Here is a 25830-nt window from a genome sequence, read left to right as displayed (position 1 = left end):
CCTTGGTTTCCTTCCTGCTCCAGACACAAGGCCATTCTCATTTGCACTGCTGTTTTATTACTGTTGTTATAGCTACCATTTCTATGGTGCCTATTTTGTGCCAGGTAGTTCCCTCATCCTATTTCGTTTATTCTTCACAAAAATCCTAAAGGGGTGGGTCTTGTAAACATTTTACAGATAAAGAAACTAAGGCTCAGAGAAATTTAATAACTTCCCCAGTGCGCATCCCTAAGTAATGGCAGAGCTGGGATTCCAGCTAGAAAAAATAAGAAATGCCTAGGAAAGTGAAAAAAAAAAATAGAGATTTTTGGATCTTACCAAAAGAGATTCTAATTTGTAGACTTTGTGTGGGGACCAGGAGATGTATATTTTTAACAATTACGTAGCTTGTAAATCAATTGGTCCATGGACTATCCTTTGGGAACTATGCAGTATACCATTCTTTACTGAGATAAAGCTAATTACAGCCTTTGTGGGTCTTATTTCTCTTATTACATGGTGTAGCTCACGTAAGAATGCCTCGTTAGACATGTTTTGATTCCGTCTTCAGAGACACCCATGAGGCATGTCTGTGCAGTCAGACCCTTTTGGAAGTTGCAGGCTCAGAAACCACACTCCCAAAGTTTGGAGACCAGGTGACAAAACCTGTCCTGTAAAACAGAAGCTGGAAAGGAACAACAGAAAATGAAGGAGCTTGCCTTAAGAGATGGTTTGTTAAAATGTTGTGGATGGTCCTAGGATGTTGTAAGCAGAAGCCTGGAGGTAGCATGTTAAGAAAGCTGTGAACTGCTCAGCTGCATTTCAATTTGAGTAATTGTTGGGCTGCAATAACAGAAGGGTGTGTTATGTATAGGGCCCAGAAGAAGGCAAGCCAACGAATAAGAAATGTACCCAGCTGTATTTAGATAAGAATGTGTTCTATTTCAGGGCAACCAGCCTCAGTTCTTGGTATGGAAAGCTCCCTTGGAGGAGAGGAGCACTCTAAGAATATTTCGAGGAGGAGCTAGCCCTTAAAGAGGACCAGCTGCTTTTGACATAAAGTGGAGCTGGCTAAGCAGTTGATCCATATGTGGGTCTACGGGCTGGCTAACCCAACCAGGAAAGGGAAACCTCTGCAGATGGGTGCAGTCAGTTCTCAAACCAAGCCAGCTCATTAGTTCATGTGTGTTCTGCTTGATCAATTGCTCTTGCATGGGTTTAGATGGCAGGAGCCCGTGGCAGAGGGCGTGATCCTCCTTGGCTCGACTGACCAGCTGAGTTTCTGAAGATGAAACTCTGAACCCACAGTGGCTCCATCAAGTGCTGATGCCTGTGAGATTCAATTTGAAACTACCAGCCAGACTTTCTTAGCTGAAGAAAGAAAAAAAAATCATTTGTCAAGGCTTACAGGGCTGAGGGCTGGGCAAGAGCCCCCCAGACATCTATTGCCAGGTGGCCTTATTCTAAGGAATAATTGTCTAAGTTAGTGTCTGTTAGTATCTAAGGATACTAAAAAGACTAAAGACTTAATTTTTCTCCTAAGGAGTAGATATTTGAAAAACGCTGCTTTTCACACTAACCAAGTATACAACTTGGTAAAAATATATATTTGAATTAAAAAAATGGATAACTTTGTGTATCCCGGATAGGTGGGTAGATAATTTGAATTATACCATGAAGAGGTGTAGGCAAAGGCGAAGTGAACAGCTGCCCAGTGAGTCATTGGCCGAAGTGGGATTAGAATGCCCTTGTTTCTGACTTCTCATCCTGTGCTCAGTTCAATTAAATCTCAGTTATTCCAGTTGGAGTCATTGCTCTGTCCATATTTTCCCTCCATTTTGTTCCTCAAGACACTGTCTTTTTACTGTCTTGGATTTTGGTTGTCTCAGGAATTCCTTTGTGTCAGAGATCTTGGTATTTTACTTTGCATACGGTAAAGAAGAGCTTGTATGACATGCTTGTTATGATCACAGAGAGATAAAGAAAGAGCTAAGAGATCTTAGCTGGGGCAGCTCTGAGTAATGAACAGAGTGAACAATCTTCCCCCACCCCCTCGCCAAAAAGATGTTCAGGGGCTTTGCTGAGGTTGAGTCTCTACAGAACGGCAGGTGATCCGTGTCTGCAGAAAACCCAGCAATGGTACAATTTAGCTGTTGGTGAAGCTCGTGAGGGAAGATTGTGGTGAGTGCATGAAAGATGGTGCAACTGGAGCCCGGGCTGGGGACAGAAAGGACATCTTATGCATGAGTGTTGAGGACACAAATTAAACCAAAAAAAAAAAAAAACCCAAAAAACCAACCCATACAAGTCAAAAAACCCTGTAGTTCCTTTATATAAATTCTTTAACAAATAAATGTAAATTACTCATAATTAATATAGCAATTATTTTACAGTACTTGTGTACAGTTCTGTGTCCTTAAAAGTAATGGATCAAATCCTTTACCCTTCCCTTCTATGATGGGAGCAAGGCAGTGGACACACCTTGTAAGCACAGACCTCCCTCCCAGCCCTGCTTCTTGTGTCCATTGCCACAGCACCTACCCCTGGGGCCTGCCCACACACTTGCTGATGGCCCTTCAGGAAAAGGGTCAGCAGAACCAGAGTGCACTCTTGCTCCACTCTCTCCAAGTGTCCAGCTTGTGATGTTACCCATACCCAGTTGATGACATTTTCCAGCTTAGAATACAAATAGAAATGCGATGCCAAACATAAGCTCTTCATCCTTGAATTTATCCCAAAACCTAGAATTCTCTGGCCAAAACAGATAATATTTACTGGAAAAGAAGAGAATTCTGGCATGTCAGGGATTGCTTTGATGTTTCTCCTTCTAAGAGAAGGACATCCTTTTATATATTACCATAGCTTCTACTGAGTACTTGCAGTTTTTGGAAACAAGCCTACAAAAGGCTTTTGCTGTTAAGAAGTTACATGTGCCATGAAGTTGAAAGGTTGCCTGTCTGGCCTGAAAACATTTTGTCTGTGCAAATACTAGGGGAGGCAGGAGAGGTGGTCAGAGAGGAATAAACACAGCTGGTTTCAATATTAGAAGCAAAGATAGGCATTTTGCTCTTTGTTGTGGTACCTGCTTTGGGAATCAGATGCAACACATGGACATCCGTAAGTATAGGGGCGTGAGTGGGTCCAGGACGCAGGCTGGGAAGATAGGCAGGCTGGGGGCTCTGCTTCCCTTCACCACGATGCTGTGGTAACATCATCTTCCCCCAGCCCCTCGTGTCAGCACTCTTGGTTTTCACTAATTGTGAAAGTTCCTCTTTTTGCAGAAGGATCTACGTCTTCCTTGCCTCGTAAAAATCATCCCGAATTTAAGCTGCAACCATAAAAAACCCCCAGCAAACAAGAAGCAGCTTCTCTGATCTAAGTTATGGGAAAGTGGACTTTTATTTTCTATTTAAAGAAATATTAGTCTTCGTAATATATTAGTTATTCCAGTAAAAAAAAAAATAAAGTTTGGTATGGACTTGATTTCATAAAAGAAGGCAGTCCTTAAAATGCTCATCCATTTCTGCTCAGAAGCATCACTTTCAGTTTTTATGAAAAGTAAAAACAAATTTGGAATTGGCCATGAAGTCACTGGTCATTTTTAATTCAGTGATTTCCGCATAAAGTTTAAGGAAAAAGGAAAAAGAATTTTTTTTTAACTGGAAGAGGCTCACTAAATTAACCAGATAGTGAGAATTTGGTGTTGAGAGTCAAGTACAGTAAATTTAAGCAGAAATTTACCATGCCTATTACAGGAAAATCTCTCCATTTTTAGTATTCCTTTGGTAGTCTCATTCCTATTGTATTTTTCCACTAGACTCTTTTCTAATTAAAAAATATATCTAGGGTGCCTGGGTGCTGAGGCTCTGCCCAATTTTGGAAGAAATGATTCTCTGATATATATATTCAGCATCGACTTCTCACCTGTATTTTAAATTTGAACGAGCAATAGGAACCTAAAATTTAAGATAGGCCAATCTCAACTCATCATCCAACACACACTCCTCAAAACTACTACCCGTGGGTTCCTTTTCCAGACCCAAGAACCTGGGAGTCATTCTGGATGCAGTTCTTCTTCCTTGTTCTTTAAATCCCATCGTGATTCAACCTCATAAACGTGGCTCTAACTTCTCTCGTTTTCTCCATTTCCCCCGGTCACTGCCCTGGTGCAAACCCCTGTTACTTTACCCTGGACTTGGGTAAGAACCTTTCATTTGACCTCCCTGCTTTCAGTCCAGCCTTCCTCCAGTCTATCCTCTCCTCCTCGGCTGGAGTAAACGTTCTAAGACCCATCTCAGATAAAGGGACTTTATTGTCCCCAACTTTCTGGAATGGAGTTGAAATTCTTTAGCCTGGTGTGCAACGGTCCCCATGACCTGGTTTCCTGTCCCTATTTTCAGCACCTGTTGCCTTCTGTGTTCCGTACTATTTCACATGCCTGCACCTTTTCACTGATTGTTCCATCTGCTTAGAATTTTATTTTCTCATTTTTCCTTGATAAGTTTCTTTTTATTCTTTAAGATCTGGTTCATGTCACCAATGCCCGGGCAACCTCTCCCCCAACCCCACCCGTACTGCTCCCACCCAGGTCAAGATAATCATTTTCTCCTTTCTGCCACCTCTGCACTTTGTGGTCTCTTCACATCATGTTATGATGAGTTTTGTAACTTTTATTTTTGTACATGTTTCCTCGTCTATCTGTTGTACTAGACTATAAGCAGCTTGAGGTCGAGCTTTGTTTAACTCTATTTCCATCCCCCGCACTTGTCACAGCACCTGCTACACAGTAGCTAAGTAGTCAGGGTGCTTATTGAGCGATAAACCAATGAATGCTATGGCTTCCTAGGCATCAACAGGGAGCTTAAAGCTTTCCCTACCGTCGTGTTCTCCCCAACCCAAACGTGGAAAGCACAGGGAATGAACCTGTCCTTTGCTTCTCACTCTTGGCGTGCAATGCCCTTTATGACTGAGTCTTCCCCTTGGTGCTTCCCTTAATGTTCACCTTAAACCGTATAAAGCCCAGGGTGGGGTGGTGGGGAGAGTGGGCATGAGGCTGTAGGCACGTTTGTCTCTTCTCACGACTGCTGTGTTTACTTCTTGTGTTTTGAGCCTTTCAAGTGGTCCCCAAGTATCTTGGAGCTTTGCCACAAGAGCCACTAACACAGAGGAGTCACCTGTTCTGGATTCTTCAGTCATCTCCTCACCCTGTGCCAGAGAGACTGTGCGTTGTCGAGAAACCTACAAGGCCTAATTTCCCCAAATTTCTAGCATCAGCATCCACTCTGAGGGGATGATATACAGAAATTCAAATGAATGTGATGGAGAAATTAGAAGTGACATTCATGCCACAGTAGAATAGTTTTCAAGGATTCACTGTCTTCTCTACATATCGTCCTCTCCTAGGTATTGACACTGTGATGCCCTATAAAGACCAGTTTGCCTGCATCTGTTCAGTAGACAAGCCACAAACAGCCACTGTTGTTATGTGGAGTTTTTGCACCAAGAAGGATTTTTCATCTTATAGGAGTTGAGTTTTACAGGTTCAAATGGAAAACCTATTCTTTTGGGGGTACATTTATTTGTTCCAACATTTATTTGTGATGGAGAATCAGGATCTTCAAGGACTTTGTGTGTGTGTGTGTGTGTGTGTGTGTGTGTGTGTGTGTGTAATGGTGACCCACCAAAAGGCCCACTCTCAGAAAGGTATATGCATGGGTTTCCTCAATCCTCATCCTCATCCCCCTCTCTCCTCAGATTAGCTTGGAACAAGTGGCTAGTTACCCAGACAATTCATTGGCACATTCAGGCCACTGGTCCCCAGCTGACCTGGATGAGAGAAGGTGGCTGAGTTAGTTCCACTTTAGTGTGTGGCCCAGGAAGAGCTGCCACTGAGCAAAGGCGGGTGCCCACACCACAACCAGATTTAAGCCTCAAGGCCCACTACCACCAAGCCTTAACCAAGGGAACCAATGACCACAGGCTCTGCATGGTTAGGGTAAAGACTGGAAGAAAACAAGGATAGACGAATCAGTTTCCTCTGAGAATATGAACTCGGTCCTTTCTGAAAGCTTTTCGAGAACTATGATTGAAATTTTGGACAGCCTGCAGTGGAAGTCACATTTGACCACCTCCAGACTCGAGGCTGTTATTTTTGTGAAAGTCTATTTTAACCAAAGGAAATCCTGTTTCCCCAGCAGCACTGGCAACAGCCCTGAGATGCACAGCCGTCTCAGGAGTGTTGTGAGGATACGGGCTCTCTTTAATCTCAGAATAAAAATATTTGATGTTTACAAGGTGTATTAGTGTAATTGGAATGTGTCTGCCTGTCTGCCGGCCTTCCTTCCACGGGGGGACCTCGTAATTAAAGAGCATCGTGTTCATGTGGCGGCCTGTTTATCCTTTCATAGCTTCTCATGAGCAGTTACGGGCAAGACCGTTACGCTGGGCTCTTAGAGAGCTCATCCACGCAGAGACAGCTGCAGTCAGAACAAAGGGCAGGCTGCCCTCGGCTTGAAATTCTCCTGAGGGCTGTGGGGCAAAGTGGGAGATGAGACAAGGACAGCTCGATGTATTAGGGAGGCCTGGCTTCCCAGAGAAACTACCCATGCCTGCTGCAGAAGTCTACCTTTATAAGACACACAGGAAGGCCAAAAAGTGATTTCCATTTTCTTTAAGGAAAAGAAATATCTACCCAATCTCTTTGTATTTGACGTTGGGTATTAAAATTGTATTCCTAATGCCTCAGGACTTTACGAGTCAGAGCCTCCGACAGTCATGTGAGCATTAAGAGCTCACACTTCCTCAGCTTGGTGCAACATTAATTCCCATTCTCTTCTGTAACCTCAGAACCTCCAACAGTGCCTGGCAAATAGTTGGTGCTCAATAAATATGTTTCAAATAAATGAATGAATCTCCCTGCAGAGTTCCTGTCCTCCCCGACCAGTCTGGAAGTCCCCAACAGGGTGTCTGACATGTGCTCAAGGCCGTCTGTCAACCACAGTCCCCTTGTGACCTCTGGCTCTTCTGATTCCCCTGGCTCCTTTTGTTGCCTGAGGGTGCCCGGTGGCTGCAGCTGCTGACGGCCTCCCTGAGGACGTCTGAGCTGCATCAGCAGGCTCGCTTCCCTCTGCCTCTCACAATGCCCCCCCCCCCCCCCCCCCACCGCCCGGAGCGGTACTGCCTGCAGTGTCACTGGGTTTCTCAACTTTTTCACCTCTGCCTCTGACTACCATCCTCATGGGAGTCCAAACCATCTATGGAGCAGAGAAATGTCTTCAAACCTCCTTTCTCTCCCACTCAAGATTTAAGGATCCTTGCCACAAAAATCTCTCTTTCTTGAACCCGAAACTAAAAATGTCCTTATCTCAGTGTTTTTCAGCCCTGGTTAGATAAAAATGTCTACACTGGCCCCTCTTGCAGGTATTTGATTTGGTGGGTCTGCAGTGGAGTCTGGGTATTTGTATTTCTCCAAGGCATATAGGTGATTCTGAGGTACACACATTTTGTGGAGGACACTGCCTTAGGTTATCAACTCATATAAGTGGATGCCCAGAGAGGTCATCCGTTTGGGCTCAGTGACGACTCTGCTAGAAAATGACATCCTTAGGGAGGCAAGGATAATGTCTTTTAATTTTTTTGAGCAGCATCAGATTTGGATAAAGATAGAATTCTTTTTCATTTGTCATGCTAACTGAAGGGTGGAAATCGTCATGGAAGTACTGAGCCCCGTCACTGGAAGCATCAGGAGAGGATGATCTGGATGCTGCAGAAGGGATGTCTACCTGTGGTTAGACTGACTCTAAGATGCTCTGATCCAATTCATTGATATAACACACATGTACTGAACCCCTAATGTGTGCTTGGGGGTTGCAGAGAATAATGGTGCGTGCTTCCCACCCTCAGAGAGTATTGAGTCTAGGAGGGCGGATCTGTGGTTGGGTCTCCATTGATTCGTTCATTCACTTTGCCAGGCACTGGCTAACTCTTTACTGAGTTCTTAGTACCAGGCACTGTGCTAAGCTCTAGACTCTGATGATGAAGAAAACAAAGCCCCTGCCCTCACGCAGCTTACATTCTGGTGAAGGAGATGACAGTGAACACACAAACATATCACACTTGAAAACAACTATCAGGAAGCGTAGAGAATGTGAATGTCTCAGGAGAGTTCTAGATGTCTCTGAGGTGTCAGAGAAAAAACAACAGCTATATAGACAGGTTAAGCCTTTAAGGCAAAAGTAGTAAAATTCAAATTCTGAGTAAAATGCTTAGCTCATCTAAAGGCATTTAAAAAATAGATCTCATTTTTTTAGAGGGGTTTTTGGTTCACAGCAAAATTGCGCTGCAGGTAGTGATTTCCACTCTACTCCCTGCCCTCACACACACATAGCCTCCTCCATTTTCAACATTCCCCTCTAGTGGCATTTTTATGCAGAAAGAAGCAAGTTCGAGAGAGCTAAGGTAATCAGCTTGGCTGTGTTTATGTCCCTGCTCCTGGGAGCGTTAACATGGTTCTGTGTAGAAGTGAGTCCACTGGAGAGCTGGGGGCGGAGCAGCTGTCTTCATCTTTTGTATCACTTCAGCCCTGAGATCAGATCTTTACGCATGGAACTGAAATGAAGTGAAAGAACTTGTCGGCTGATCTATACCCTACACCTACTAAGACTCGGAGGAACAAGCTGCTTGACAGTTAGACAGCATTTTCTATTTGAAAGTTGTTTTTAACAACCACAAATCTGACGTATGTCAAAGGAACAATTTTGTGATTCATTTGGGTAACACTGTCTTTCCTGGAATGAAAGGATTAATTTTCATACAGAAATTGAAAAAGAAGTGCGCCCTTATTTTGAACTTATAGTTGACACAGCTTTGTAAACAAGAACAGTTCCAAGTCACAGAGATGTTTTCCCACCCCGCTGTCTATGAGGGGAATAGTGCAGGAAATAAACAGTCTTAAGGACTGGCCAAACAAAGTCTTTCCTTGGCAGGGCAACTCTCCTCTGCCCCCAGACACCCTCTAACCTTTGCTCACACGTAGAATGCACTTGCATTGACTGTGCCTGTCCAGCACACACGGTCTTTATTGATCAATGCTTTCAAGCTTTGTTTAAAGCTTTATTCCTTTATTTCACACTACATATCAGGCTTGTAGCAAATATCTGTTGAATTAACAAGAAGGCAGAATATATACCTGTCACTCTAGATTGTAAATCTTTGGGAGCAAGAATCTCTCTCTGCAAATTAATTTTTTTTAGGTGCTCATTGCCCCCCGTCATGTAGCACAAACTTCAACATGTGGCATTTTTATTTCTTAATAAATATTAATTTATTGTTTTGAGCAAGTGGTTCGTTGATATCTGAATGTTCAGTACTAATTTTCTTTTCTTTTTTTTTTTCCTAAAGGTTGGCGCCTGAGCTAACATCTGTTGTCAATCTTTGTTTTTTTTCTCTTCTTCTTCTTCTCCCCAAAGCCCCCCACTACATAGTTGTATATTCTAGTTGTGGGTCCTTCTAGTTCTGCTGTGTGGGACACCGCCTCAGCATGGCTTGATGAGTGGTGCCATGTCCACACCCAGGATCTGAACTGGTGAAACCCTGGTCACCGAAGCAGACTGCGGGAACTTAACCACTTGGCCACGGGGCAGCCCCAGCTCTTATTTTCTGATTAGTCGGAAAACTCTATGAGAACTTAGATTTATAGATGGTATTGGGCATAAGTGAAATGTTAAAGAAACAAAAAAGGTCCCAAATATAAGGAATTGTGAATCCTTGTGATTCTGTTCTTGTTTATGCTGGGTTTTTGTTTTTTTTCCTTTACCTTCCCCCACCCTGCAGGAGGCGTGATTACCATTTTTTATTACTGCGAGGTTTAGGACATTGCCAAGATAGGAATGTAAACTTTTAGCTTAAGAACATACTTTGAAGCACATTCAGTTATTTTAAGATTTACTTGCTGCTTTTTCCTTCAAATAGAGTTCTGGATTTTCTGACACTTCCCTTTAGAAGTGAGGTTTCTTTGAATAATCGGGGACTTAAGAAAAGTTACAACACCACTTTCTTCAGTCCATCCGCAGAACTGTCTTTGCACGCAAACACCCATTGACGTCAGCAGAACTTGAGTGAAGTTCTTTTTTTCTCTCCCTATCACTGGGAACTGGGGAGCGGAGGCGGTGCGGTGAGGTGCCTGGGACTGTGTCTGGGTGCTAAGGATGAGTTCACTCTGCCGAAATTTGGCACATTACAGTTTCTAATAAAATTGAGTCTTGTGCTGCTTTCCCATAGGACAAGGAAAAATATACTCAGAATGACATTTATTCCAGGAACTTTGAAAATTCTTCCAGTATGTTTGATAGACGGACAGCTGTTTTATGGTTTATGACAACTGGCCAGCGTTACAGGATTTGGCATTTGATTTTGGAAAAGCGTTAACTCTGAGCTGAGTTTATTAGACTTTCTGGGTCTGGACGGCAAGGGGTCTTTCTTCTCACAGCTAATGCTTCAACATAGAAGATGGCGTGTTCATTAGCATATGCATCTTAAATTGATGCCTGACTAGTTTCAGAAAAATCTATGGCCCCAAACATTTCTGAGATACAAAATAATTCATTATTTTTATTCAACGTTTCCCAGTCTTCCACCTTTGCTCTTCATGACTTCAACGTACTTCTAAAACTTTCTATCCTACCATACTTGAACAAATAATCACCTTTCTTTAGTCACTGTATCTAGACTTATTATGTTTAATTAGCAAATTTTTCTTGTGTACCTATGTCCCTAACTCTATATGAATATATTAGAAAAATTTTAAAATCTAGTTGGGGAGATAAGACATACACACAAAGCATTTATGAGAACAAACACTCCTTAAGGCAGCTTAAAATCTGTTGAATTACAGTTTATAGAAGAGAGGGGTGGTGGTTTTCTGTAGAAGTAGAAGAAAATTTGATGGAAGAGATGGGACTTTTAGTGGATTTTGAAGATTTAGCATAAGATGTACAAATTATCAAAAAGACAACAGAGGTTGGGAAATTTTAAAATTGATTTTGGGCTTTTTGGGGTCGACCATGGAGTCATGTGTAGACAGTTTCAAGTTGAGCTATGTCTTCTTAGAGGTCACCATGTGCCTGTGAATTCTTATTAGACTGTGTTCCTTTTATTTATAGCTCTCATTTGATTGTGCTCATAAGGTTGTTACTAATACTGATAAGATCTGTGGGTACAGAAACACTGAAAAGAAGCTTTCCTAAATTGTTTTAGTTCTTTAGCTAATTTGAAGGGGAAACTGAACAAAAAAAGGGTAACCAAATACTGTGAAAACCCCAAATTTCTTAACCTTAGGCCAGGTGTCCATTGCAAATCTTGTTAATTCTAATCATTTTCAGCTTCATTTAAATTAAGTAACATGAAGACTTTTCTTATCCTCATTCATTCACTGAAAGTGGAGTTTGACGTAGTTGACCAACCAACTCGTGATATTTATTGGGTACTTGCACGCTCAGAATTCTCTTGTATCTATCATTTAAATTCTGCCTTGTAGAGCTTAAAATTTCAGCAGCAAAAAGTACCAGGCTGAATGTATTAAAGTGTAGGTTAGTCATGTGATGTTGTATGGGTGTGTTAGCAGCAGAAGTTTAGGAAAGAAAGAAGTAAAAGATACCTTAGGTAATCAGAGATTTAGATGGTCAGTGAGAAGGGAAGGCCTCACAGGTCATAGGATGAGTGGAGGAGAAACCCTAAGGCAGAAGAGTGGGATACTGAAGTAGTGAAGGGGTTACAACTGATAAAGTTTGTCCAAGCAATTTTTACTTTCCTTGTTGTTTGAATGTTCAACAAGGAGAGTCCTGAAATACTTTAATCTAACATTGTTTGGCAAACAAAGTGTCTTCTCTCTCTCTCTCTCTCTTGCACACACACACACACACATCACACACAAACATACATAAATATCTATATAAAGTTCTCATTCATTCCCTTAATTATCTTTGCAGTTGGTAATAAGGGATACATACCTTTAATATAATTGGTAGAAAACTTTTGTGATAGTTACAGTCTTAATTTTTAAAGATCTAAACTGTGAGGTTTTACTGGTAAATAATCAGATTTATCATGATTATTTTTTAAAAAAAAATCTTAGTAAGTATTCTAAATACATGAGTCCCAAGGTTAAATGTTTCATAAAGTTTTCAAGAAAAGTCACAAGGATCGAGACTTTTTCCCTTCAATAGGCTGTTTGGAAGTAAAAGTTAAAAAACTAAGTATGAGAAATGCAGAAGTTATAAAGGGAACTTGAGAATTTATTTTTAGTCTATTAACCAGACACACTTTTCTTGGCCAGAACGAGACCCATTGAAATCGTGATCATCCAGAGAAACTACCATCAGATCTAAATTATTGTTTCTAAATAATAAGGTAAAATATTTGCAGATTTATCTTCATGGATAAAAGGCACCCATTTCTCTTAAAAAATGTTAAGAGAACTGTGCTTCTTGAGCGTTGATATGCATATGGCTCACTTGGCTGAGAATGCAGATTCTGATTTGGCAGGCTGGGGTGGGATCTGGATTCCTCATTTCTAAGAAGCTCCCAGGTGCTGCGGCTGCTGGAACAGGAGCCACACTGAGAATAGGGAAGCTCATTCTAGAGAACCTACTTACGAGCTCACTGGCATCCATTTTATTATTTTCATTTAAAAAATAAGTGCAGTGTCAGGATGGGGAGGAGCTTTTACACCTTAAGCGTGGGCCAGCAGTGTTGACCATTCGTTAGGTTACTAGGCCTCAGAGAGCTGCAGGGAGGCAGGGGCTGGACCACTTCTGTTCTCAACTGTATCTCGACTGTGGCTGGCACAGAATAGATGCTCAGTAAATGTTTGCTGAGTAAATGCATCAATTTAACGTTGACCTGGGAATGCCTGGAAGGTGTATGCTTTTCCTCGTTACACCAGCAGAACCTGCAAATCACACAAGTCTTCCAGCCTAAAAAGAAGGTTACCTCAGCCTTAAGAATTTATTGTAAGACAAGCAACTCAATCTAGGTATTATGCAATACACAGCACAACAAAACCACTAAGAATGTGGAAGCTCAGGAGGAAAGAAAGAGTCACGTTAAACCCTACCTTCCCGAAGTCCTTTAACACAAAGTTCTTGCCGTGTATTTAAGGCCTCCCAACCACCTTCGTCTCTCTTCCTCCTTTGCATCCTGGACTCACGCTTCCTCTCTCTCTCCTCACTCCAGCGCCTGAGCTTTTCTCCAGGGCCCAGCAGCCGCCTTGCTGTTCTCTTCACCTTTTCTCCTGCTTGCCTTGTCTGTGTGCCCTGAGTTCTCCCCTGGGGCTTTCTGACCAAGATAGATGTATCTTGTCATTTTTCAAAGCAGGATGCAGCTTTCTTCCTGACTGCCCTCTTAGTATTATCTTAGCATTCAAAATATTACCTACTTAGCCATTCTTATACCTTAGCATTACTTTAGTACTCCAGCATTACTGGAGTACCTATAGTACTCCACCTTGAGAATCACTTCTATTGCATACCTTTCCTGTTTTGTCCCCCCTCTCATTAGCTCATGACAACAAACTACTACTTTCCACCAAAGTGACTGTAAACTAGAAACAGAGACAGCACTGGCATTGCAGAGTAATGCTGGATTTTACTGAGGTCATGAAGTTAATCCAAAATACGTTTGTATTAATTTTTACAATCATGATTGAAGTGGAAGCTCAAAATCAAAAAATTCTTGTAGAGCACTTGAGGACCCTTCAGAATGCTTCTTCAGACCTGTGCGGATGTTTAAAGCCCAAGTGGAGAACTTCTCCAGGCTTCAGGGCACCACTTCTGGGCAAAAGGAGACTCCTGGCTTTGTTTGGTCTAGTCCATTTTACCAGAAGAAAACAGTAGGCTTCAGGGCAAGGGCTTATAAACAGTGGCGTGTGTGTGTTTGTTTCTTGCTGCTTTTCCCTAGTACACTTCCCTTTTGAACCTCTTGGCAGGTTCAGAATTAGGTTAGCGGTCCCAGTTGTAGGGCTGGCTCAGTCTGCAAAACTACCACTTAGGATAAGAGCTGCAGCCTTCCACAGAAGACAGGTGAGTTCCACAAGTGGTTGAAAACGATCTCCAAGTTCTTTTGCTCAATTTACTAAGAGCAAACAGGAATCAGTTTTGGTCATGCCTGAGATGTTTCTGAGCTAACTTACTAAAGTATAGGGCCTAAGTTTTAACACTGTCTTCCTCTTACCTCTGCCCAATAACTTTCTCAGCAAATCAACTCATCCTGTCAAATCTGACTACCCTGAACTCAAACCCAGTTGGGAATCTTTACCCCTCTGTGTTGCCTCACTTGTGACATCCTATTAACACTAATCATCTAATCATTCTGGTCTTCTATTCAATTTTCCCTTTGCTTCCTTGCCAGGAGGCTCTATTCTTTAGATTGACCAACATCTAATTTTCCCCTCCCTAGTCCTCTCCCTAGACTGTAATCAGTTGGTGCCTCTGGTTAACTTCCTTTCAAGTCCTCTTTCTCCTTAGACGAAATGAACTCAGAAGCCCATAAATTCCCCCACTATAAGAAACTGGAGTGTAGAGCTTCCTCTTAACTATGGTCAAGCTCCCTGATGGTATTAGTAGCACTATAATTTTAATTAATGGAATTTGGAGTCTTGGAAAACAAATGAATGTGTCTTTCCTGACTTGGAAGCAATATTCTCTTCCGGAATAGTCTGGAAACCTGGGAGTTACCTTTAATTTCTAATTACTTTCCTTTCCTCTTGACTTTCTTCTTTTATCTTCTTCATTTTTGTTGCTTCTAATTTGGCAAATGATACCATAACCGTCACAAGGGTCTCCTTGCAATCACCACCCACCCCTATACCCAGTATCACCCCTCGAAAGTGATTTTTCTAAACAGAAATCTGATCAATCACTCCTCGGCTTTAAACTCTTCAGTGACTCCCCATAGCCCACAAAATGAATTGCAAACTGCTAGGCTTGGCTTACAAAGTTCTCGTGGTCTGGACTTCGTTTACTGCTCACCATCAAGTCTTACCATACCCGCACACACTGTGCTCTAGCCAATATTGAATTGCTTTCAGTTCCTCTAATGCAGGATGCCCTTTCCCACAGCTAATCCTTGGCATGTGCTGGCTCCTCTCCCTGGGAGGAGTGTTCCTTCCAGACTCCTATTCCTCCTTCAGGGACTCGGTTTAGACATCACTTCTTTGGAGAAACCCAGGATCCCACAATGCTCTGCACGTATTCCTTTTACAATCCTTAGCATTCTGGATTGAATTTATCTATTTGTCTTTCCCACTCAGGGCGGTGAGCAACTCAAAGGCAGGCGTTGAATCTGACATTCATCTTTGTATCTCCTGTGATTCCTCAGAATTTCAGGACTTTCCAGCAGCTAATTTCACAGCAAAGTAATCTTAGCAAGGGGAAGCCAGTCATTCTGATTTTCGTTCACACCAGAGAACCAACTGTTGAATGATCTATTCTGTATGATAAGAACTGAATTCTTCCAGGCTTGATCTAGTACCTTGACAAAATCAACTTATCCTGCCTGTATCTAGATAAGGGTTAACCCATTTCCTGGAACATGATATACTTTTAGTATATAGTGGCTGCTAGACATTGTTAGACCTCTATCTATGGGTAAATTACCATCTAACAAGGGGCCAGTAAGCCCTGTCATTTATTTATTAATTAGCTCGTCTTCATTTAGGTCTACTCTACAATTGGATTTCCTGATCTCTTTCTTTCTTTAAAGTTATTCTGATTCTCAATATGTCTAACCCTTAGTCTGCCTTCCCCAAAAGGAAAGGATAAGATTTAGGAGACAAGAAAGTCCTGCGGGAGGAAGAATTTCTTCAATTCCTTGGTTAAGCCTTCTGAGTTTAAGAGGCTGAGAGCCCCCTCCTGAACAGTGTTGTGGGAAGTTTCCATCTGTAACTGCAAACTGAGTGAAACCAAATGTAATTCATCCTCGCCTAGGAAAAGCAAGCTGCCCATCCTATTTCTAAATTTAAAAAGACAGCTGAGAGTGAAAAAAAAATTGGGGGGAGTAAGTAGTGCAAAATTAACAAAGCAACATGGTAAATGCCGATTAAGACTACTAGAAAGACTATTAAGTTCAACCCCTTATACAGACAATGCATTTCTTCAAGCAATTTGATTCCAGTGGATCCCAAATGGGATCTCACAGGGACAGCAATGATTGAACATTCATTCTTTCATTCAACAAATATTTATTGAGCTCCTCTGTGTCAGGCATTATGTTAGATGCTGTTTACACAATGGTGAAGAACACGTTCACAATGGTGAAGGACACAGGCTGGTCTGGCGTGGACTGTCCCCCAACTACTTAATGACAGTGTCACCAAGCTTAAAACTGAGGAATCAGAGTGTGAAGACCTCACCAGCTGCCAGTTAGTGTGCAAAGGAAGCAGGTGACGTCTATGTGGCTTTGCTATGACCCAGAACCAGGATACACAGAGCAGGAGGGAGAGGCTCCCAACTCGGTGAAGGGTAGGAGGCTGAATGCTCAGGTCCAGGAAGAACAAAAAGGAGATCTTAGCAGTAGGTTTTTTAGTCGAGTTACGTGTAGCGCTAGTTCGTTCATTCTCATCGCAGTCTAGTATTCCATTGTGTGAATAGGTTGCCATTTATTCATTCTCGGTTGCTGGTCATTTGGTTGTTTCCAGTTTTTTCTTTTACAAACAGTGCTACTATAAACAATTTTTTTCCTACATGTGTTTTGGTGCACATATGACAAATTTCTCTTGGATGTATAAATAGAAATTAAATTTCTGGATCACAGCATATGCTTAAATTCAACTTTAGAAGATAATGGCAAACAATATTCCAAAATGATTGTACCAATTTACACTCCTGCCAGCAGCATGTGAGAGTTCTAGTTTTTCTCACATCCCTCTCAACTCTTGGTAAAATCAATTGTGTGGGATTTTTTTTTTTTGCCTTTGTGGTGGCTAATATTTCAAAGTTTATTGATTACAAATGAAGTTGAGCACACTTTCTCTATCTATTGGATACTTAGATAGTAGATATATTTATTGGACATCTTCTTTTGTGCAATGACTCTTCCATTTTCTTGCCCAATTTTTGTTGTTTTGTCTGTCTTTTTCTTATTGATGTGTGTGTGTGTATAGAAGGAGAGAGAATGAGAGAGAGGAACTTTTTATATATTCTGCACTAAGTACTCCTTATTTATGGATCTACCCTTATCATGATTAGCCCTTTCTTGTCACATCTCAGCTTAAATGTCAGTTTCTCAGAGAGGCTTTTCTGCTCATTCAGTCTAGAGTGGCCACCTAGTCCCTCTCTATCACAAAACCTACTATTGCGTATCTCATAGTTTTGTTGTTGTTGTTTTGCTTGCTTGTTGTTGAGTGTCTCCATACACTCAAGTGTAAGCTCCATGATGGTAGTATCATGAGTCCATGAGGGCAGGACTATGTGTGTCTTCTTCATAGACTCATGGATGAATCTCATGAACGCAACGTGGAGTGAAAGATGCCAGAAACGTACATATTGCATGCTTCCATTTATGTAAAATTCAAACACAGACAAAATGAACCTAGATGTTTGGAGTCAGATTCCTTTGTGGAGAAGAGAGGGAGTTGTGACAAGAAGGGGGCATGAATGGAGCTTCTGAGCTTCTGGTAATATATATATTTTTAAAATCCGGGTGATCTAGGTGCTAGTGAATGGGTATATTCGCTTTGTGATGTTACATTGAGCTGTACACTGATGATCTGTTCTTTTTTCTGTATGTATTTTAAATTTTCATAAAAAGTTAAAAATCTGAGGCACTGGCCCTGTGGCCTAGTGGTTAAGCTCTGCAAGCTCCTCTTTGGCAGCCCAGGTTCCGTTCCAGGTGTGGGAGGACCTACACCACTCCTCAGAGGCCATGCTGAGGTGACAACCCATATACAAAAAAGAGGAAGACTGGCACAGATCTTAGTTCAGGGCAAATCTGCCTCAGCAAAAAAATTAAAAAATCTGAGAATGCTTATTGAAGATTCATTTTAAGTTGCAATCTGTTGTTTGAATTTTCTGTTTCCTCTGGTGCCAATTTTTCGAGTTTACTTTGATCCCTTTCTTTTATCCTGCAACTGTCCATTTATTCTATCCATTCAACTTAAGTTTGAGGGTATAGGGGGCTGTGTGAAGACGTTGTTTGGCAGTTCTTTGATTGAGGGGCTTGTGCACCTCAGAGAAAGTAGGGGGAACTGCCTTTTGCCCTGGATGTCCCCCAAACGATATCAAAATGAGAGGGACTTCATGTTAGCTTCCCTAGTTCTCCTGAGAAAGTTCGTTTAATTTCTTTAGCAAAGAACCCTGCAATGTGGGGGGAAGGACTTAGGGAGAATGTCTGTCAGTCTGGGTATGTTAGTCAGTATGGTGGTAGAATGGGTAAGTCTTTCTGATTAAGACCTTCAATTACTCTTCCTATTTTTCCGTTCTCCTCATTCTTACCCTCTATCACACCTTTTCACACCTGAGAATTTTTACCATTCTCCTCATTCCTGCTCCCTCCTCTATGGCAACTTCCTCCCCATGAATTCTAGATGGAGGTTCTTTTTATTCTATGTTAGTTTATCAGTACTTCTCTGTCCATTTTTCAGAAGCTTTAGGAAATCTCTCACGTTGCTGTAGTCCCCCCGCAGTGAGTTCGCCTTGACATCATGGGTGTACACCTTTGCGATTTCCTTGAGGTTTTCTTGCATAAAGGGGAGGAAAGAGCGGCATGTTCTCATTTGGCCATTTTGATCAAGAAAACTCACTATTTCATGACCTAACATAGTCACCCTTAAACTTTCTTTCCTGCTTTATCATCTTCTAATGCATGTTACATCCCCCATGAGGAATCAAGAGCATTTTACTACGTCTCACTTCCCTTTCCTGCTTCAACTTCTGATTTTTATCGTTTCTAAATTGTCAAGGTTTATGTTATTTACATTTTTTCCTTTAATAAAATTAAACTCTTCTGTTATTGCTCTGAAGACTTCTAAAAATTTAAACCCCTGAAAACAGCAAGAACTAAGTCATGTGATTGGGCCCATTTTGAAGGAAAGGTAATCCTACGTCACTAAAAATCTTGCTGCTCAGAATAGACGGTCTCAAGTGTCAAGGTCCAGTGGATCCTCTGTTAATTATTTCCAGCTTCTTTTACTCCTTTTGGGTCATATTCAGATGTCACTGTTTTTTGATTCTCTTTCTTTTAAAATTACTTTTTGGTATTGCTGTTACACTTCCTCAAGTAATGTACTCCTATTGGATTCTTGGATGGTAAGATTTCTTAGGCCTTGCATGTTTAAAAACGCCTTCATTGGCTCTGGACTGGTAATTTGTCAGGACACAGATATTTTAGATTCAAATAAATTTCCCTTAGAAAATTGAAGGCGTTCTTTCTTCTTCTAGCATTTAGTATGGTGATGAGAAGTCTGATTCTCATTCCTTGCAGGTAATCTATTTATTTTCTTTGGAACCCCCTGGAATTTTCTCCTTATCTAAAGAATTTTGAAACTTCACAATGTTGTGTCTAGGTGTGGGTCTTTTTTCCATTCATTTTGTCCCTCACTTGGAGGGTTCTTTCATTCCTGATGAAAAGTTTATTGATGCAAGTTTATTTTATGTCTTTTGGTTATTTATTACTTATATAGTCTTTCCCTTAAACTAGAAAGGACTCCTCCCTTTGACAATCTTTTCTCTCATATTTCTCTCTCTTCATTTTTGCTCTGTGTACTGGGATAATGTCTGAACTTGGCTATCTAGATCACCAACTTGGTCTTTTGCTCCAGCCAATTTATTATTTAGTCTCTACATATTTTATTTTCACAATCACATTTGTTATTTTGTGGAGCTCTGTCATGTTTTCTGATTAGTCTTTTTCATATTAGCCTTTTTTTCTAGTGGACCGGACATTGAATGTCTCTGAGATTGCCAAATCACAGATTTAAAAGATTCTCTTCAGTTTTTTGAACTATTTCTATTTCTTTTGGGGTCAGTTTTTTGGTTTGTTTATCTCAGACCTCTTTCTGTTTCTCATTTTCCACAAATATTTGGTAACTCTTGCTTGCCAATTCATATTCATGAATGAATCAAGTTACTGTTGATTTGTGTAGCTATATAGTTGGTTAGGATTTCTCTGTATTTGATTATCATTTATTGTAATTTTGAATGGAAAAGTTTTTCCTATTGTATTTCCTCAGTGGTAATTGCCTGAAGTACATAGGAATCTTAGCAGTTTTTTGATAGTTCTCTTGTATCCTGCCAATTTTCTAAACTGTCTTATTACTTCTATTATCTTGTCAATTGATTTTCTTAGTAAGTTATCATCTTGTCTTCCATTCATAATTTTTCTTCTTTCTAAAATTTTTACATTTTATTCCTGTTTCATGTCTTATTGTTTTGATAATTCAGTGCCTATGTTGAAGGCTCTGTGCTATATGCAACATACTTAATAACATGAAATAATAAATCATCATCATAATTTTATAATATCCATCACTGTAATGTCAATCTTAGTTGTACAAGATCACACAACAACAGAATAAATGAAGTACCAACTGTTTACAAGGCAAATAAATATCAAAGACTCAGATTCAGTAATTCTCCATTGAGCTTTGCTCTTCTAGATAGGGTTGATGTTGAAACGGTCACAAAAGAGTTTTGTTTGTTTATTTGTTTTTTAAACTGCTGCTGTCAGAAAATTTCTTCTTAGGATTTAGGAAGATTTTATATGGGAATCTGGAATAGATCCATTCTATCTTTTGGGGCTAGTAAGTTATTTTCTCTGGTAGCTACTAATAGTCTTCTCAAAATGTAAAATGGAGAAATGTGCCCTGTAATCACTGTGGAATAATTTGCCTCTATTAAATCTTCCAGAGAGTTATTGGATGGAGTTATAATCTTACTCTATCAAATAATTATAGCAAAACAAAGGCAAAACAAACAAAAAACTCCAGCAGCAATCAGATAAGCTCAGATTTTAATGATGCAGAATCATATATTTTACTTTATAAATGGGCTACATGTTTGATTACATATGTTTAATATCCAGGCTGTGCTTTTTTGTTCCAAACCACCATGAAAAATATCTACTATTTATTTCATAAGATGAGTTCTTTGTATAAAGTATCTCACTACTTCTAATTATATCTATTACAATAAAATATGGAACAGGTGTACTTATTTGGCAGATGAGAAACCACAGGTACACTGAAGAATACAGCCAGTCAGGCACAGCTCGGGGATTAGAATTAGTTTCCCATTTTCCCTAGTCCTAACGTGAATAATAAAAAACATGTAATTGGATTTCCTTTTTCTCTCTGTCTAACAAGGGTTTCATAGAAAAATCTGGAGCTCAATTTGCATAGTTGAGATTCCCCAGCCTGCATGTATGCTTTCTCAATTTTCTTATGACTCAATTTTCTATTCTAACATATATTATCCCTGCCTCTGGATTTCTAACACAATTTATACTTTTAAATTTTGTTTTTTGGATTGCTTTTAAGCCAATTTTAGTCCGTTGGGTGATACCCAAGAAAAGAGAGAGCAGAGAAAGGGCAGTGAGGGAAAAACAAAGAAGAGAGAGGAAAGGAGTGGAAGAGAGATGGGGAAATAGAGTTTATGTGAAGATTTTACTTTAAAGGAGGATTTTCTGTTTTTTGGATAAGAATTTGCTGTGGCATAACATTGATTTAGAACAACCTGTCTTTCCCTCTGCTTTCTTTCTTCTCGTTCCTCTTCTCTCTTTTCCTCTTCCATTACATCAGGACACTTGCCAGCAGAGGCAGACAGACCCAAGTAGTATGTATTCTGAAATAAATACATATTAACCGATTTCAGTAAGTGCTGCTGACAGTTATTGCTGTTAGATTCTCTCTCCGTTTTCTTTGCTAGGAAGAGAATCACTCCCAGGCCCAAAGACCAGGGTATTGTCCACACGATCAAATGACCAAGGGAGCCCTTGAGTGAAGGAGGAAGGAAACTTGCTGTGTCAGAACTCTCAGTTCTACTGTTGATGGGAAAACGTCTACTTTTCTTCTTTCGGTCTGGGTCTGTAATTCCTCGTCTGTGCTAACACCCCCGGCCCAGGTACACATGTGTCTGTGTCCTCCAGTCCCATCTGCATTTTGCCTTTTTTCCCACAGAAGTTAGCGTAGGTTACTGTTCTCGTCACTCCTACCTCTTGTTACTTTGCAGGCAAACTGGATTTTCAGGCTTGCCCATGGAGCATGGCAGTTTCTTGCCTGTGAGTACATTAATGCAATCTTTTTTTTAAAAAATACTACTGAAAGATTGACTACAAAATAATCTGCTTATTCAATAACTCAACAAGTGAAAGATAAATGGCTTTAAAATGTGATGTTATCAAAGGGTCTAGTCATATTTATTATTTGCCTCTGTTACATGAGCAATTCTTTTTTTTTTTCCTAAGGTTGGTGGCACTAAATTCATCTGTAATCAATCTGTTTTTATAATTGCCTTTAAAGATTAAAAAAGTAAGTACAATGAAAAGAGTAATCTGCTTTGCAATTGCATTGGTCTGGCCACAGCCTAAGGACTGCAGGGGAGAACGTTTCTTCTCCAGTCTTTGCCAAGCCTAATTGATCTTCTCTGCAAGATTCGACCCAAAGAAGCCACCTCTGCAATGTAACTGTCAGAAGAGAAGATTAACACTGCTGTTATCTTAAGTCCGTGGCTGTGAACTCTTGGTCTCCATAACCTTGCATAGGAATCACCTGGCAGACTTCCCACCCTGTCATGCTGACCTTGGTACATGGATGCCAGCGCTGATGCTGGAAACATCAGGCCAAGCCAGGTCTCTGGAAATGTCTAAGCTATGGACCTGACAAATATCATGTGTGCAGGACTATGTGCTCTGAGGCAGTGGCTTAAATCATTGATGGTGCCAGAACCTGCAAAGAGGCTGGTCCTATGAGGATGTCACCCAGTGAAGCTGGCCAAGCTGGAAAGGAAAATGGATCAAAACACTCTTCATACCATCATCTGTCTTTGACTTCGTGTTTGCTGTTGTTCTGGGGGGCAGACCTCCTGCTGGCCGAGTCACAGAGGTCCAAGGGGGTTTTTCAGGGAGTGCCGACGTGTCTCCATTTCCTTGATTCAGTACAAAGGCTGTTTCTAATTTCTGGGTGTGGCTCCTCACCACCCATCCCAGGGTGCAGCTGCTGCTGTTTTATTTTGTGTTACAGGACTTATTACTACTATTGGTTCATTATTACATAATGTTTTATTTATATTCACAAAATCTTAATACCATGTTGTTGTCCTTTTGAATAGAATGCAGATTTATTAGGGCCCACCAGATGCACGGAAACTCCTGGATGCCCTGGAGGGGGAAGTTCAGCGTCGGGAGAAGGGACCACTGATAATTCTGCTTTACCTTCAAGTTGGGGCGTACGCATGCGCGTCGATGGAGTCAAGCTTCATCATAATCCTCTTTAAAGATGAGTGATGTTGCGAACTTAAAGAAAGTCTGGAAAATATAAACCTGTGAAATCCACAAAATATTTGATAGTGGCCTGTATATAGAGGGTGTTGTGATTACGAAGAATAAGCTGCTTTTAAACTTTCTTTGGGCCTGATGGCACTCTCGAAGTGATTGCCCAGCAGTCTTTCTAGTAGGAAAAAATACTTCTTTAAACTTGCCTCTGTGTTGTAAGACACATTTCATCAACATTTCATTGACTAGGACACCCCAAAGAGCTGATCTTGTGTTTCTTTGGACAATGTGAGAAAGTAAATCTTTCTGCTTCACATTGCTCTCACTTTTGTCACAAAGCTTTTTTGTAGTCTGTAACTATTGAAGGCCATGGACAGCCATGGGTCCTACTTCTAATTGCTATCACTTTGGGACACGTGCAGGACAGACAGGATAAGGGCATTACACTAACGAGCCAGAAGACAGTCGAGTCTTCACAGCATTTGCAGTGAGTTTTTGTTAGGAGGAGGGAGCAAAAGTCAATACAAAATTGAAGTACCTATTGGGAAAGCCTCATCTTAGGATCTCCGTTTCTGGGCAGGATGCTATTTGTATGCTGCACCTGGTACCAGGTGTGCTCTAGGCACCAAGTGTAAGGGGCAGCAGTCAAATCTTTGATCAAGTTTGGAAGGTGTTATTCTACTGTTGTAATCAGAACTAGGTGTGGAGTTGAGGTCCGGTGGCCCATCCTAGGGCATAGAAAACCTGAAGTGTGGTTGGGGGCACTATGGGGTGCTCTTTCCCCGGGGCCACGGTGTGTGAGGAGGACCCTGGTCACCAGCCACTTGACATCTACTGGAAGTTTGCTTTTTAACCAAACCATCTACTCTTTTCCACATTTCCTTGTGGACAAAATGGTTGTTTATTGGGAGAAATTGACTCACGTTTCAACTAAATAGAAAGACCTTTTGACATCTAATAATAGTTTCCATAGGGCCCATTATGTGCCAGGCATGGGGCTGGAACCTTTACATATATTATCTCTAATCCCCACAATGATCCTGAAAGCCAGAGCATGTCCTCTAGCTTCATGACTGATAAGGCAAAGGCTCAGATATGCCCCCAAATATGGACAGTGTCAGAGGATAAGTAATCAAAGGAACAGAATCTCAGTCCAGGTCTGAATGCAAAGCCTGCCATCCTCCTGCCACTGGACCATTCTGTGCCTCTTGTTAGCCTCATGCCATGAGTTTATCAGCAGCACCAGGGAGCTCAAACTTCTTTTCCAATATTTTGAATGAAACAAAGAAAAGAAAACTTGATAACATCCTATCATGGGCTAAAATAAACAAAGAAACAAGCAAATGAACAAAACTTCTGCTAAGTCAGACTCTTATGTTTGTATTTTATAATGGGCTTGCTTCCCTCAGGAAACAGGATCTGGGGAAGGAAGGGTACAGCATAGAGAGGGAACGTAGACAAATGGTGTGGATTTGACTATTAAAACTGTAGAGTACCCTACGGGGTAGTACCATCAAAGAGCACTTTTTAATGTCTGAGTGAATGGACCTCCAGGCAGGCTTGTGTACTGGGACTTCTGGGCACACTGACTAACATAGCTAGAAGTCTGCAGGACACAGCACACAGAGGGGAAGCATTAAATCAATACAGGACGGGGATGTGCCCTGCTTGTATCTGGTGCTGATTAGAATTGAGTGTGCCTTATGGGTGATGGGCTTGGGTACAGAGCACAGCTGGGGAGGAGAGTGGGCACATGTTGCTAGAACACACTCAGAATTCTCATGGCACCACCCCAATCTAGGCTGCTGCCCAGATAAATGTGTGGACTAGTCAACAGAGAAACTGGCTTGCCAAAGACAATGGCCACACTCCTGGATTCTTGGTGGGTTTGCTATAGGGGCATTTCTCATCATCAGGTTTATTTATCTGATATCAAAGATGACCCTCAAGTTTCTTCCTGAAGGGTCTTGTGGAAACTAATTTCTAACCCTGTCCCCAGTGCGTGGTTCGACCACTTAGGACACCACCTGTGCTGCTTTGGGGGAAGACCTTTGTCAGCTTCTCCCTCTCCCCTGGGAGTTGCAGGCAGATGTGGCCAGCAGAGAGAGGTTAAGGAGCCAGCAAGGCTGGACAGCTGGGGATCGTTAGCAACAATCAAGGAGCAGCATTAAAAGGCAGCAGAGTTGAGCATCTTGGTTCTTACATTGGCCTGCCTGAGGAAGCCATCTGGACGGAGGAAATTTGCCTTAAACCTTGGCAAGAGAACTTTGCTCTGTTTGAACTTTGTTTAAAGCCTCAGAGTGGGTGATCATTTTGTTTAAACTTTCCTTAAAACAAAGAGTGGGAGATCCCCCGCAATTAACAACAGGAACC

The 25830-nt window shown here is 41.2% G+C and overlaps 1 long non-coding RNA gene across 3 annotated transcripts in view; it reads left to right on the top strand.

The window, feature by feature from the left end:
- Positions 1–24777, top strand: part of LOC123280444 (uncharacterized) — a 51158-nt gene extending 26381 nt beyond the window's left edge. Inside the window, exons 4-6 of one of the 3 annotated variants that reach the window (XR_011497686.1) lie at positions 22197–22245; positions 22432–22495; positions 23295–23517. This is a non-coding gene — a long non-coding RNA (uncharacterized lncRNA). Of the gene's footprint in view, positions 1–22196; positions 22246–22431; positions 22571–23294 lie in introns of those variants that run through there. The other 2 variants (XR_011497684.1, XR_011497685.1) reach the window with 2 other exon arrangements.
- Positions 24778–25830: the final 1053 nt, after the last annotated feature.

Source organism: Equus asinus, chromosome 24 (assembly GCF_041296235.1).
Source record: "Equus asinus isolate D_3611 breed Donkey chromosome 24, EquAss-T2T_v2, whole genome shotgun sequence".
In the NCBI taxonomy this organism is placed as follows: domain Eukaryota; kingdom Metazoa; phylum Chordata; class Mammalia; order Perissodactyla; family Equidae; genus Equus; species Equus asinus.
This window is presented reverse-complemented; position numbering and strand designations above follow the sequence as displayed.